The 14,576-nt window shown below is 54.8% G+C and overlaps 1 protein-coding gene across 1 annotated transcript in view; it reads left to right on the top strand.

Annotated features, from left to right (window-relative positions):
• The first annotated feature begins 1,005 nt into the window (after window positions 1-1,005).
• LRRN2 (leucine rich repeat neuronal 2) overlaps window positions 1,006-14,576 on the top strand; it is a 73,703-nt gene continuing 60,132 nt past the window's right edge. Inside the window, exon 1 of the mRNA XM_003130101.7 lies at window positions 1,006-1,384. The gene's annotated coding sequence lies outside the window, so the exon portion shown is untranslated. The remainder of the gene's footprint in view (window positions 1,385-14,576) is intronic.

Raw genomic sequence — 14,576 nt, 5'->3', positions numbered from 1 at the left:
GCGAAGGAAGGGCAACTAAATGCCACTCCTTGAAGGACTCCCCATCCTTTGGGGTCCACCCACACCACTTACTCCCTTCTGCAGGCTCTGGTCAGAACCCATCACTGGGGTGTGACATGTCATGGACCTGAGTTTGTCATGGTGCATTCTGAGTGGTCCAGGTTGAAGGCTCCCCTAAGACATGGGCCTCAAGCAGTTGACTTGAGCAAGAGATGTGCTCTCCTAAGCACCCACCAGTGGCAGTGACCCAGCCGCTCTAAGCCACCAGGTAGCAGACCAGCACCCATCTGCACCATCCTGCTCTCCTCTCCCAGTGTTCAAGTCCCCAGCCTGCAGGAGCGGCATCCCCCAAAGCCAAGCCCATAGAGGGCTTGCTAGTTCCTGCCTTAACACCTATGTCGACAGATATCTTTGCTAAGGGCCAGGATGGAATTTTCCGGCATGCCAGAGCTGTCCCACTCAGGCGGCGATGCTGGAAAGGCTTGAGAACTGGTTGGGGTAGGGTGGGTATTCCCCGCTGTTCTTTAGGATCAAGAGGTGCCTGTGCCCATGGACAAATTCTAACCCACCCTCTGCATTCCTCAGTGTGCTGTTAACTTGGCCAGGGTAGCACCACGCAAAGCAAAACTGCTACATCCTAAGAGCTGTACCTGTCCTCTAAAAGCTGCTGAATTTCCCCTCTGTCCTAGCCTTTGCAAGAGAATGAGAGGCTATATCAGAAGAGCCGACCCCTTTCCCCTCTCAGATCCAGGCGCCGTGTCCCCCACTTTCTTTCAACCAAGCCTAGCGTCTAAATGCACCAGAACACCACCGGCCCGAAGCTCAAGGCTTCGCATCCGGCTCCACCCAACTCCTCCCTCCCGGGTGAGTTTGTGTGTTAGAGAGAGGGGCCTCCGGCCACTCAGGAGTTAAAATGGCAGCGGGACTGGAAGAGGGGGTGGCGTGGCAGGCAGACGGGGAGGAGGCGACCGGAGTGGGCTGGGGAGGTTGGGAGAGCGGCGGAGCAGCGAACGAGAAGAGAAGCCGGGAGGAGGGGCGCGCGGAGGGGCGCGGAGCGCCGCGGGGGCCTGCTCGCTGCACCCGCGAACGGGCGGCGCGCGGAGGGAGCGTCCGATCTCGGCCGCCAGCCTCCAGCAGCGGGGTGCGCTGAGCGCGCCGCGGTTGGGAAGGTGGCTGTTCTGCCATCGCCCTCACCGGGTTCTGCTCCGGGACCACTCCCAGAAAAACTCCGCGGCGGGGAGGCGCCCGCGACCCCGCCCCGGCCTGCGCGGGCGGTGCGCGGAGGGAGGCGCGGGCCGGCCTCCCCTTGCCCAGCCCGGGCCGGAGCCGAACGGTGCGCGGCGGCGCGGGCGACGCGGGCGGCGGACAGCGACAGCGGCTGGGGGTGAGTGTGCGGCTCCCGGGAGGACCCCAGGCGGGTAGGGGGCTGGGCGCCGGGCGGTGGCGGGGCTGGACGGGGACTGGGGGAGGGGCGGGCTTCCGCCGCGACGCCCGCAGGGGAGCCGGGGACTCGGGCGGGGGGGCAACCACGAGGGGAGAGGAAGGGAGGGTTGGATGCTGGAAATAAGGTTGCCGACTGCGCGGGCTGGACCTGAGGAGGGGGCGTCTGGGCTTGAATCCACCCGGAGAGGCCCGAACCGCCCCAAACTGTTGCTGGGCAGAGCGGGGCGCCCGAGATGTCGGGGAGCCGCGAGGTAGCGGAGAGGTTAGGGAGGGTGTGACAGCGGCGGACTTGCTGGGGGATGCGCTCCAGAGCCTGGGGACTTCCCCTGCCTTGGAGCTCGGGTGTCCAAGGTGGCCTTGGGGTCTGTCCGAAGTATGTGGAACCCGGAGTCTGGCTCCTGCCGGGCGGCAGGGGTCTGTCCGCAGCCCGGGATGGGACCCTTGGGTGGGGGATGGGCCGGCCTCGGGCTCAGCTTGCGCGCCCCGGGAGTGGGAAGCGGAGGGGAAGGCCAGCTTGGGCCCACCGCAACACCCAGCAGACGGGAGGGGCTGGCCAGCCACAGGTGGTGCGTCTGTCCTGCAGGCGAAGGGCGGCGCAGGCACCGGCTGCCCAGCCAGCGAGGAGCCGCCGCCGCCAGGCGAGGGGAAACTGAGCTCCACTGGGGGCTGAGCTGAGACGCTAAGGAGGTGCGGGAGACCTGGACGCTGGGGCTGGCCCCGAGGGGTGTTGCTGTGCGCCCCCTCTGTCCCTGGCCTTCCTCCCCCACCAAAGGAACAGGAAGGAAAATGTCAGCTGGGCTTTGTGCTCTGTTCCTCAGGCTGCCGCAGCTCCCATCTGTTGGAGCCAACGCAGTTTCTAATTGGGCGACTAGCAGGGTCGGGAGGGGGTGGGCTGGGCGCAGCGCTCAGTTGCCGGAGATGGACCGGGCGGGCGGGCCCTCTACTTGAAGATCCCAGAAGGTGTGGTGGTCGAAAAAACAGACTCACCAGGTCAGAGGAGTAGAGGTGGCTCCCTGCCAGCTTGCTCACCATCATGGGGCGATCTGGGTCTTTCCATGCACCCTGGCAGAGGGGGAGCCTCCCCCCGCACCCCAGCTTGGGATGGGCTCTGGCCCACGTCCTCTTCACGAATGAGAAGGCAGCGATCCCCTCTCCCTGCTCCTTAAAGGCCCCTCCCATAAAGAGCCCTAGCCATGGAATGGCCAGGCTGTGTACAGGGTACTTAGGCCCCTTTGCCTGTGGGCACTGCCGTTACCAGAAAAAAGTCACATGTGGGTGGCCTGACCCATTTTCTTGGCTGGCCAGGTGCCCTTGTGGGGAGAAGGCAGAAAAAAGAAGGACACAGCTAGGGGGCTGAGCCTTCCAGGCCCCCTTTGGTCCCCTGCGCTGGCTCAGACTGAGTCCCCTCCTTCCCACCTGGGGTGGGGGTCAGGGAGTCCCTCGACCTGGCTTGAGACTTCATCATTTGTAAAGGTGAGAATGAAAGGTCTTAGGCTTCAGGGATTGAGACCTGCCCAGGGTCTGGCAGACCCCTGGCATCTCAGAGCACCCCCAAATCCACACCCTCTCCCTGCACAGCCCAGCTGGAAGGAGACACAGAGGAGCAGGGGCAGCTCAGAGGTCTGCTGAAACAAATTCCAGGCTAAGAGAGTTCCTCCTGCTCCCCTTTCTTTATTCCCTTTGTCTCCCCCCTCCTTCCTCCTCCCCTCTTTCTCCTTCACTCTTCACTTTCCCCCTCAAACATCTCTTTATCTCCCTTTCCCCTCACATTGCTCCCCCTCTTCTCTCCCCCTCCTCCTCTCCCTCCCTCCCAGGTCTGTCTCCTCCACCTTTGCTCCATCTCTCTTCTGTAACCTGCAGCTTCAGCCACGAGCCAGGGAGCCTGGTGTGTGCCCTCGGCTCCCAAGCATCCTGACGATGGGAACACAGGCACTGGTGGCTTTGCTGCATCCCTTTTGCAGAGGAGGAGCCTGAGAGGCGGGCCTGGCAGCTGCATTCCCCTGGCATGGCTCCTGTACCTTGCCATTCGCCCCTCCTACCTACCCTCTTTTTTTTTTTTTTAATTTGAAAGGGGAAAGATAACCCATTGCTTTAAAAAAGAAAACAAGAAAAAAAGAAAAATGCATTCAACAATTTATTGAGCACCTCCTCTGTGCTTGGCACTATTTTAAGAACTGAGGGTACCATAGTCAGTTAAACCTCCAGGAGTTCCTGTTGTGGCTCAGCAGTAATGCACCTGACTAGTATCCATGAGGATGTGGGTTTGATCACTCGGGGTTAAGGATCCGACCTGGATTCCGTATTGCTATGGCTGTGGTATAGGCCGGCAGCTGCAGCTCCAATTTGACCCCTAGCCTGGGACCTTCCATATGTCGTGGGTGCAGCCCTAAAAAGAAAACAACAACAAAAACCCCTCCATATCTCAGAGTGGAATCAAACTTGGATCCAGACTTCCCAGCTGATGAGGCCTGTGCCAGCTAGACGCTTTCAAAGACTCAATGCTTGTGATCAGTGGCGGTGGGGTGTGAAAAATCCTAGTGTCATCGTGATAATAATTGTCATCATTATCATACTGAGTGACCTCTAACACGACAGGCCCATCTCCTTACAATTCGCCAGGTACTGCAAAGCTTCAGGGTCACCCTGTCCTTATGACATTTCTGACCTCAAAGCCTAGACCAGTTCATATCTCACTAGTTTTCTGGGAGGGCTGAATCGTAGGCCAGTGATTTAGGCAACAAAGGGAGAAGAAACATTTCTTACTGAGAACCTGCTAAGCACCAGTCTGTCAGGAGCTTTATAAAAATCACCTCATTCTTAACAACCTTCTAAGTTCTGGATTATCATCCCTTGCTGTATAACTGAAGAAACTGAGGGCCAGAGAGGATAAACCACTTGTCCCAGGTCGCAAATCTCTCTGTTTTGGAATCACGGATTGTCTGCAGTTCATTTGGCCTCTGTGTCTGTGACAGCTTATACTGGTATCTGAAGTACATTTTAACCGAATTTTTCATGAGCATGCCTGATCTCAGAATGTGACAGTGTATAAGAATCTGCTGGAGTTCCCATCGTGGCTCAGTGGTTAACGAATCTGACTAGGAACCATGAGGTTGTGGGTTCGATCGCTGGCCTGTCTCAGTGGGTTAAGGATCTGGCATTGCCGTGAGCTGTGGTGTAGGTCTCAGACGTGGCTCGGATTCCGCGTTGCTGTGGCTCTGGAATAGGCTGGCAGCTGCAGCTCCGATTGGACCCCTAGCCTGGGAACCTCCATATGCCATGGGAGCAGCCCTAGAAAAGGCAAAAAGACCAAAAAAAGAAAAAGAAAACAAAAGAATCTGAATGGCTTCATGAATAAGCTTTCTCAAGGCTATCAGGGAAGGCTACCTGGAGGAGTTGGGAGTCTGGGAGAGGAGGCAGTGGATCTTCCTGATCCCACACAGATCTGTGACAAGCTGTAGACAGGCAGTCACACAGACACACAGACACACACACACCTCCATGTAGAGTTGATGGGAGATTGCTCTTTTCATTCAGGGTCAGGTATAGGGGCTTGGTCCATGGCCAGCCTAAAGAGTCAATGTCACGGGTGTTCTCAGCCTCCTTGGGCAGGTCCGGATTCTAGAAAAGCTCCAAGGCAAGGAATAGGAGTAGGAAGCTTTCAGGTGGGCAAGAAATACTGGGAGGAACAGGGACAATGGACAGAGGCTGGATGGGGCAGGAAAGGGAGAGAATGACCTAGGAACAGACAAAGGCAGGAGATAAACAGAAACGTAAACCAGAAGCAGGAGACATGCAGGAAAAGATACGACAGGCAGGGCAGGGCAGACAGTAGCATGCAGTAAAATTGCTAAGCAGGGGTGAATGAGGATGCCTTTATCTGATCCTTCCTGGAGGGCCTTGGTCTCAGTCTTGCAGCTCAGAGGCTGCAACATACACGTTAGCTTATGCAGGCATGTGCTTATTCAGTCTGCCCATCTTCTCTCAACACCTGCTGTGCCCTCAGCCCTGGGCTGGGGTGAGACAAATCAGATGCTGCCCCTGGCTTCCGAGGAGTTCACAGGAGCGGTAGAGATTCTGGAGCCACATAGCTGGGGTTCAAATCCAGGCCCCTCCACTCGTAGCTGGGGGACCTTGGACAGGTTATCTAACCTCACTGTGCCTCAGTTTCCTCATGTATAAATGAGATAATAATAGTACCTACTTCATAGTGTTGTTGTAACAATTCAAGGAGTTAATACGTGTACCGTGTTTAGAACAGTGCCTGGCATAGTAAGTGCCAGTTAAGTATTCTTATTATTGTTGAAGCGGGGAGTCAGTCTTAGAAAAATGAAACAAGTGCTATAATTACAGGATAAGCAGATAAAGGGGTGACTGTTTCTGTCTGCAGATTAGGGAATGGTGCTCAAAGGACATGCTCTTGGGGCAGGGCTTGGCAAGGAGTCAGCCAGGCAGAGGTGGTGGGCCTGGCAACCCTGGGGCCCAGGAGTCGGATGTGGAACGGGGTCCTGTCGTGTGTATGTGCCGCCTTCTGGGGACACCAGGAACACCCAGGACACATCCCACTTTGTTTCCAGTGCTTGGAGCTGAGCTTCCAGTGGGGCTGGCTGGTTGCCCAGAACATCCCCACACTTGCCAGCCTGAAACACTTGGCTTTCGGGCAGGGAACCTGGCACATCCCTGCTGGGATTTGTCTCATGACGGCGGCCTCCTAAATGTTCTAAGCCACCACCAAGCAGTCCCTGCTCCAAACCCAGAGCTGCCAGGACCCTTGTCCTCTGGCTTCTTGCACTTTCCAGGGACCCAGGAGACACCTTGGCCTGAGGCACTTGCCTTTTAGGAGGTGAATTCAACCTCGGTTGAGAATTGCAGTTTCTCTCTGTACATTCCTTCCACCCACACCTTCCCTACTGCTCAGCATTTGATGGACTTGAAGTGAATTCCAAGATGCAGAGCAGGCAGAGGGTTCCTGGGGCACTAACTGTTATTCAGCCTCCACCTCACATATTGTAATGGCATTAATTATAGCAGCTGGCATTTATCGAGCACTTACTATGTGCCAGGCACTGTGCCACGTGCTTTCCCTGCATCATCCCATCAACTCCTCAAAAAATACCCCATTAGGTGAGTCCTCCTATTATCCCTAGTTTAAACACAAGGAAGATTTCCCGTTGTGGCTCAGGGGGTTAAGAACCCAACATAGTGTCCATGAGGATGTGGGTGCCAGTCTTAACTCTCAGTGGGTTAAGGATCCAGAGTTGCTGCAAGCTGCAGTGTAGGTCACAGATGCGGCTCAGATCCAGTGTGGCTCTGGCTGTGGTGTAGGTCGGCAGCTGCAGCTCTGATTCAGCTCCTCGCCTGGGAACTTCCATATGCTGCAGGTGCAGCCCTAAAAAGGAAGGCAAAAAAAAAAAGAAGAAGCACAAGGAAACTGAGACTCAGATAGGCTGGGTAACTTGCTCAAGGATGTGTAGCTAGGAAAAAAACCGAGGCAAGATTTAACCTTCTCTCTGACCGGGGGCTCCTGCTCCTTCACCCTTGCAGAATCCAGTGTCCCCCTCCCCACAGTAAGAAGCTGCCCATGTCCTGTCCAGGTGGGGGGGCTTCCTACCCCCTTTTGGGACCTTCAGAAGCGGTCTCCCTTCTACCTCCCACAAATCACAGTTCCAGGAGAGCCAACATCCATTCCTTTTATCTCAGCTAAGCGCTTTGGGGGCCACATGGAGCCAGTAGCCTCAGAAAAGCTGGACCGTAAGAGTCAATGCCCAGGGCCACATAGTGGGAACCAATGCAAAGGTGACTTCCAGGGGACGTGAGGGTGAGGCTCAGAGCCCAGACAAGGCAGAGGGAGATGGGGAGGCTTAGGATTAGCGCCATTGGTGAGGCGTCTCTAACAGGGGAGGCTCGTGTGTCTTGGGAAGAAGTACAGTCGTTCCTGTCGGTTTACAAACATCTCACAAGGCATCAGATCCTTCAAGAGCAAACACATGGTAGAAGGGGCAGCAATTGTTAGGCAGCCAGCAGGGTCCCGCAGGAAAAGCAGGTTTGTCTTTCCTCATCCTTCCCATGGGGGGAGGAAAAGAGGCGAGGAGAGGGGAAAGGCGGGCAGGTCGTGTTCCTTTATAAAGGGTTCTCGAAATGAGCATCAGAGCCAGGGGACGAAAGCATGTGTCTTTGGCCCAGGAGGCGGGGGCCGGGGGAGGGAGGAATGATGCCCAGGAGTTGGAGTGGGCACAGAGGGGCAGCTGGTGGGCAGGCTGGGAACCTAAAAGCTGCGCATGGGGGAGGGGAGAGACCTGACCCTTCACCCTGCCCGGCCATCACTCCTGCCCCCTCATCTCTGCTTCTGGATAGGTCTCTCAACGGGAGGAAGGTCGCAGGGGCTCACAACAGCTCCCGGCCTCCAAACCGCAGAAAGTGCTTCCCCAGAGCTGGCCCCGGGGTGGAATGGTGGCATCCCATATCTAGGGAGAACCTATAGAATTTCCTGTCCATTGCCCATCTCTGAGCACAGCTGTGCCTTGGCCACCTCACACCCAGTGTGAGACTGGCGTCTCTTCATTCAGCACGTATTTATGAAGCATCCGTGCCAGGCACTGGGGGTGGCGCTAACAGTGAGCAACCAGAAATCTCCACTCTTATGGAGCTTGTACTTTATTGTCGGGGGATACAGGAGATAAATAGTACAGTGGACTTTTCGACAACCCGGGTTTGAACTTCAAGGCTTTTTTTTTTTTCTCAATAGTAAATACTGCAGCACTCCAGGACCCCTATATCCATGCTTGGTTAAATCTGTGCATGTGGAGGAACCACATGCAGAGAGGGCTGACTATAAGTTTTCATGCAGATCTTCAGCTGTGCAGAAAGAAGGTCAGTGCCCCAAACCCCTGCCTACAAGTGTCAGCTGTATATTAGAAAGTGGCACGGGCTAAAAAGATAAATAAAGCCGGTATTGTTAGGAAGAGGAGCGTTTGTAGCTCTGTCCAGGGAAGACCGCTGAGAAGGTGACAGATGAATAAAGATGAAGTGGAGGCAGGTGGTAAGGGCACGCCTGGTAGAGGGAACCGCAGGTGCAAGGGCTCAACTTGCGTGGCGGGTTGGAGGAGGCCAGATCTTGGGGAGCCCTGGAGCTGGGGTGAGGAGTTTGTTGTTCCCTCAGAGATAGACGAGCCTTTGCGGGGTTTAGGGCAGAAATGATACAATCTGACCTTTCAAACCACGGGGCTTGGGCCACATCCATTTCTGTGTTTTACTAGGTGGCTGGTCAGGGAGTTCTCCGGGCATTGAAGCTAATCGAGTTGGTCACTACTGACCCACCCAGTCCTTTTGGGCTGAGCCCCGGGCCTCCTAGGCAGTGGGGGATGGGGCGGAGGAGAACAAGAAGGAACCTAAGACAAGCAAGGTGTTTACTTGTAAGGGAACCTGCGAATCAGTTGGAAAGGCAAAAAAAAAAAAAAAAAAAAAAAAAAAAAAACCTTACACTCCCAAGAAATAAGGAGGGAATAATACCAGACAGTATTTAAAACCAAGTGCTAAACTGTGTGATTTTAGACTATAAATGTTATCAGAACTGTGAGCTCTGTGTGGGAGTATATAGGGAACGCTTCCCGAGGAGGTGCGGCTGACTCGGGCCCTGAAACCCGGGTGGGGTTTGGATCTGCAGAGGAGGGGATTCTCAGGAGGGGGCTTGTGATTTGTGGGGGTGGGGGGGGAAGGGTGGCCAAGCCAGGGAGGGCCCCCGGATGGGCATAAGGCAGCAGGTGTGTAAGCTGCCAAGGGCCAGCCCTTTGTCTCTGGGGCAGCCCTTTCCCCAACCATCTGGGTCTCTGGTGTCCCCTTACCGCTCTCCGGGGAACAGAGAGCAGCCCTTGAGAGAATGGAAGCCATTGGCCAGCGCTCTTGGCCTCTCCTTTGCAGAGATCTCTGTCCCTCGAAGCCTTCTTGCTCTCAGGAGGTTGTGTTTCCAGCTCTCTAATTGTTTGTATAGATCTGCTCTCCTAATCTGGTGCCATCCACCAGTGCCCCCTTGGCCCCCTGATGTCTGGGGTCCAGCTCTCTGGAATTCCCTAGAGCTTCGATTTTCTACCCCGTCTGCAGCGGGCTTCTCATCGCCCTCTCACTGCGGGCTCCTGTTTGATAGGTTATGCCTAGAGGATTCCAGTTCATTTCATGTATAGTGAAATGGGAATGAAATTGTGCCCAGATGAGCCTACATCCCCTGTGCGGGGTGAGCCTGTCTTTTTCCCTTGGAGAGAGGTCGCCTGAGTCCTGGGGGTTGGGCATCCTTCTGGTGTGTGGAGAAAGATGGCCCTAGGATGGAGTGGGAGCCCTGGTCATGCTCTGCCCTGCCCGAGACACAGGCGGACTCTTCTGTCCCCTGGCCCCCAGCCAAAGAGAGGGAGCCAAGAGGCACAGGGGCAGGCTTCTTTCCGTCCTCTGTGCCCTCAGCAGCCTGAGGACAGAGCTCGGTCCCAGAGGCTCCTTGTCTCTGCCATCTCCGTGGTGCAGGCGTGAGCCTGAGCCTGGTCTGCCACCCAGAGAAATTGGAATCAGAGCTGATTAGGGTCTCTTTCCTCACCACATGCCCGTGGGCATTTTCTTTAACTTCTCCGAGCCTCGGTTTCCTCATCTATAAATCTGGGTTAATAGCACCCACTTCATAGGATTGTTAATGATAAGAGCTGAGCTGCTGAGTGCTTCTGATGCGCCAAAAGCTTCACTGCATTTATCTCACTTAATCCACAGAACGCTGTGAAGTCGATGTTATTTTCCCCCCATTTTGCCGTTGAGGAAACTAAAGCGGGGACACATGCAGTAACTTGCCCGAGGCCACACACAGCCACCAAGTGGCAGAGCCGAATTCAGCCCCAGCTCTGACTCCAGAGCCCTGGTTCTCAACCACCACATTAAGCCAACTAATCTGTGTAAAGTGCCTGCTACAAAGCAGAAGCTCAGTAAACCTTGGTTCCTTTCCTCTTCAATCTCCCCAGGGCCCCTCCTCCAAAGAATGGCTTTCCCCACCGCATCACATTTTTTTCTCCGGGATCCCCTGGGACATATGATAGAAGTAGGAATGGGAATGAGCTGTCGGTTTATACTAAGGCAGGGGGAGGCTGAAAGAGGGTGAGTAATTTGCATAAAATCATAACACACCAAGACTGTGATTAATACCCAGGGCACCTTTCTCATAAGAGCTTTTTGTTATTCGGCCCCACTGGGTCCCAGGCAGTTGGCAGAGCATCTTTTTTTTTTTTTTTTTTTTCTTTTTCTTTTTCCAGCTGCACCTGTGGCATATGGAAGTTCCCAGGCCAGGGATCAAATCCAAGCCGCACCTGCCACCCACTGCCACAGCTACCACAGCTATGGCCTTGCCAGATCCTTAACCCACTGTGCTGGCCAGGGATTGAACCTGCCCTGCTTCAGAGACAGTGCCAGATCTTTAACCTGCTGCACCACAGCGGAAACTCAGGCAGAGCGTATCTTGCAGAGATGGGAAGAGAGGTTATGCTGTGAGAGGAGAATAAGAAGCCAGCATCTCCCCCAAGTATTGGTTACTGTAGGCAGCAGGAAGATTCTAAGACCTAGGCATTTGAACTGGGGTGTTCATTCTAGAGTTTCGTAGAAATAATCTGGGGACTCCTCTGGGTGGATTTAGAAAGGGGACAGTGTCGAAGGTCACGGTGTGGGGCGAAAGGGACGTTCTCTCAACTTAATGACTAACAACCATCAGTATGCCTTCCACCCCAAGTGCAGCGCCAAGGGATGGGGATAGGGAGCAAAGGAGATCAAGGTCACGGCCTCAGGGGTCACCCAGTCTGACAGAGGAGATCATTCGCACACATACATGGATACACGTGCCCACACCACTCCACCTGACCTAACCTGGAAGTGAAAACAAGAACAGAGGATGCCGGGTAACCTGACTATATGAGTACAGATGGAAGGGAGAGGAAGGAGTTGAGACTTGGGAGGGGGTTCCCCAATACAGCCCTCATGCTTTCCACGCTGGAGTCTTCTTTTCTGGCAGATTCGGAGACCCATCCCTCTGCGCACCTCCCCCCCAGGATAGCCTGAGCCTGCCAGCATTCACAGCCCATGGGCAGGCCCCAGAGTTCCTCTGATTTTTCCTCCTAAGGATCCCCCTCGGGAGAACAGGAGGATTCCAGGTCATGGCATTGAAAACTGATGGCCACCGAGAGTCCTCTGGTCCTGTAGCTTTCAAACGTTTCTAGAAATTGACTCATTTTGCAAGACAAAGCTATGCGTGTGGTAGAATCACGGCATCCCAGAGATGTTCGCCTCCTAATCCCCAGAACTTGGAAATCTGTTGTTACAGGGCAGAGGGAATTAAGGGTGTGAATCAGCTGACCTTAAAATAAAGAGGTTATCCTGGATTATCCGAGGGTTCCCAGTGTAATCACAAGAGTCCTTTAACCGTGGAAGAGGGGGGCGGAAGTCAGTGTCAGAGGGATGAGATGTGAGAAAGGCCGTTGCTGCCTTTGAAGATGGAAGGGGCCATGAGCCCAGGAGTGCGGCAGCTTCTAGAAACTGAAAAAGGCAGGGAGGAAGACCCTTCTCTAGAACCTCCCCAGAAGAACCCAGCCCTGCTCACACCTGGCTTTTAGCCCAGTGAGACCCATTTAGGACTTCTGACCTTTCAAACTATAAATAAGAAATTTATGTTGTTTAAGCCACTAAATTTGAGGAAGTATGTTACCTCCACGAGAGGAAATGAATATCGACTGCTACAGTTGGATCAAAGCCGGTGGACCAGAACACCACTGCTCCGTCGCCTCCTGACCCAGGACTCTGGAGGATCGCTTCAGAGCTCAGAGGCTCTGAAGAGCCCAGTTTGAAAAACACCATGTCTGAGACACAGTCTGGTTATTTTCTCTATGATGAAACCAAGGCCCAGTGAGAAGTGGCGTTGTCAGAGGTCACACTGAACTGGCGGACTCAGTCCAGGGCCTGCTCCTGTCTTGTCAGCGGTCTCAGGTGCTTGCCCCCCCTCCCCCCACCCCTTATCCACTCATCCATTTGCAATAAATGGATGCGTGTGCTTTTGCCTGCAAAGACCCGGCACTATGCTAAGCACTGGGCTGGAGCACAAGTGAGTTCCAAGTCCAGGAAGATGGGAGCGTGTGGGCCAGTGCTAGTCCTACGCTTAGCCCCTCACTGTGGGGCCTCTTCCTCCAGACACAGGTTGCTCAGGGCTGTCAGCCATCCTTAGCACGCCAGGTGGGCTTTGTCACAGCGGCCTCCTCTGGGCACAGCCCCTCCCTCTGTGAAGGGAGGAGGCTTGGCACACTGGCCCAACTGCACCTGCCCTCCTGTAGCCCACAGGGCCTGAGCTAGCAGAGGAGCAGAGGCGGCAGAGCCCGGTGCCTGGCCTGAAACCAGCACTCTGCGAGTGCCTTATCTCCTGTCTGCCAGGCACCTTGGTCCTCCAGCTCTCCCCGCAGCACACCTGAGCCACGGGCTGGCCCCCAGGGCTGCCAGCTCCTGGTGTTGGTCTCCATGGCAACCCCACATTTGCCGTTCTGGTTTCTAATGACTTATTGGCATGTGTGGTAATTTGCAGAGCTTGGCAGGCAGAGCTAGGGGAGCTGGGGCGGAGGGGTGGGGGCGGGGGGGCAGCATGGGGGCCTTGGCGGTGAGGAGGGGCTTCAGGTTTGGAAGGGTGATCGAAGCCCACTTTTCTCCCTGCCCCACCCTTCTTCCTCCCTGCTGAGTAGTATCAGGAGTAAAGGAGCTGCTTCAGGTCCAGGGCCTCCCCTCCCCGAGGAGCATCAGCTCTCTCCAGGCCCCTGAGATGGAGACAGATGGACAGACAGATGTAGAGCACAGCTGCTCACCTGTCAGGCAGGTGTGGGGTGGGGGTGGGGGGATGACAGGCGTGTTTACCCGGGCAGGTCAAAGCCCTTGTGTTTTCTGACATCTCCAGCCTGCTCAATGGTTCCTGAGAACGAGGGTCCCTTCTGGGCCCAGGAGTCATCCTACCTCATGGGAGGGGGCTGGGATCGTGTCTCCACAGGACAGGTCCTTGCAGGGTCTTGGCCTCTCACAGGCTCAGAGAACCAAGCCAGGCAGCGCTGAATGAAATGCCAGATCGCATAGGCGGTGGGTGAACCAGCCAAGGAATCAAAGGGAGAGAGATGAGCAAGGGCCTGACCCTCCACTTCTCTTCAGCAAAGCTCACCCAACCTCAAAACTACTTCCCCAGGGCAGGGCAGCAGGGAGCCGCCGTCTGCGTGCTGTCAGTCTTCCTGCACACTTCTCTGCCTCCCCCTTTGCTTCTGTCCCCGTTCCGGTCTCTGCTGAGATGGTCATGGGAGGCAGCCTGGCGTGCTGAAAAGAGCACCATCTTTAAAGTTGGATACATCTGGGTTAGAATCCTGGGGCCACGTTCTACCAGGTCTCTGACTTTGGACATGTCTCTTAACCTCTCTTGGAGCCTCCGTTTGCTTATCGGTAAAATGGGATTTACATAGCCATCTCACAGTGTTGTGAAAATGAAACCAGCTCACACTTCAGTGCTTGGCACAGGGAGCTCTGTTGTGGCTCAGCAGGTTAAGAACCCGACTAGTATCCGTGAGGATGCAGGTTCAATCCCTGGCCTCACTCCGTGGGCTAAGGATCTGGCATTGCGGTGAGTTGTGGTGGAGGTCACAGATACAGCTCAGATCTGGCGTCGCTGTGGCTGTGGTGTAGGCCGGCAGGTGTAGCTCCGATTCGACCCCTAGCCTGGGAACTTCCATATGCCGCAGGTGCGGCCATAAAAAGAAAAAAGAAAAAGAAAAAAAGAATCCATGCTCAGCATATAGCAGGTGCCAATAAATATCAATGAACTTAGAAAGTAATCTTTTATCTACTCAAATAGGAGCAACATGATCGATAATCTAAAAAATTCTGGTGGGCTCAGTAGGGTTTCCTTTTTTAAGTTTTTGAGAATAGTCTTCATTTATTCAGTAAATATTTACTGACTATCTATTGTATACAAAGTACTGGGCCAGGTACTGGGTCTTTCCTATTTTATGATTAGAGTGCAGGCAAGTTGCGTGCACATTCTCTAAGCATGTAGCATCTGACAGGAGATGGGGGGGGGGGCAAGGAGAGTTAGTGGCAGAGAAAGGGTG

Source organism: Sus scrofa, chromosome 9 (genome assembly GCF_054392235.1).
Source record: "Sus scrofa isolate SSC_HxYL_T2T_F1_AM1 chromosome 9, Sscrofa_HxYL_maternal_Yorkshire_Landrace_v2.0, whole genome shotgun sequence".
NCBI lineage: Eukaryota > Metazoa > Chordata > Mammalia > Artiodactyla > Suidae > Sus > Sus scrofa.
Note: the sequence above shows the minus strand (reverse complement) of the source record. Positions and strands in the feature narration are given on the sequence as shown.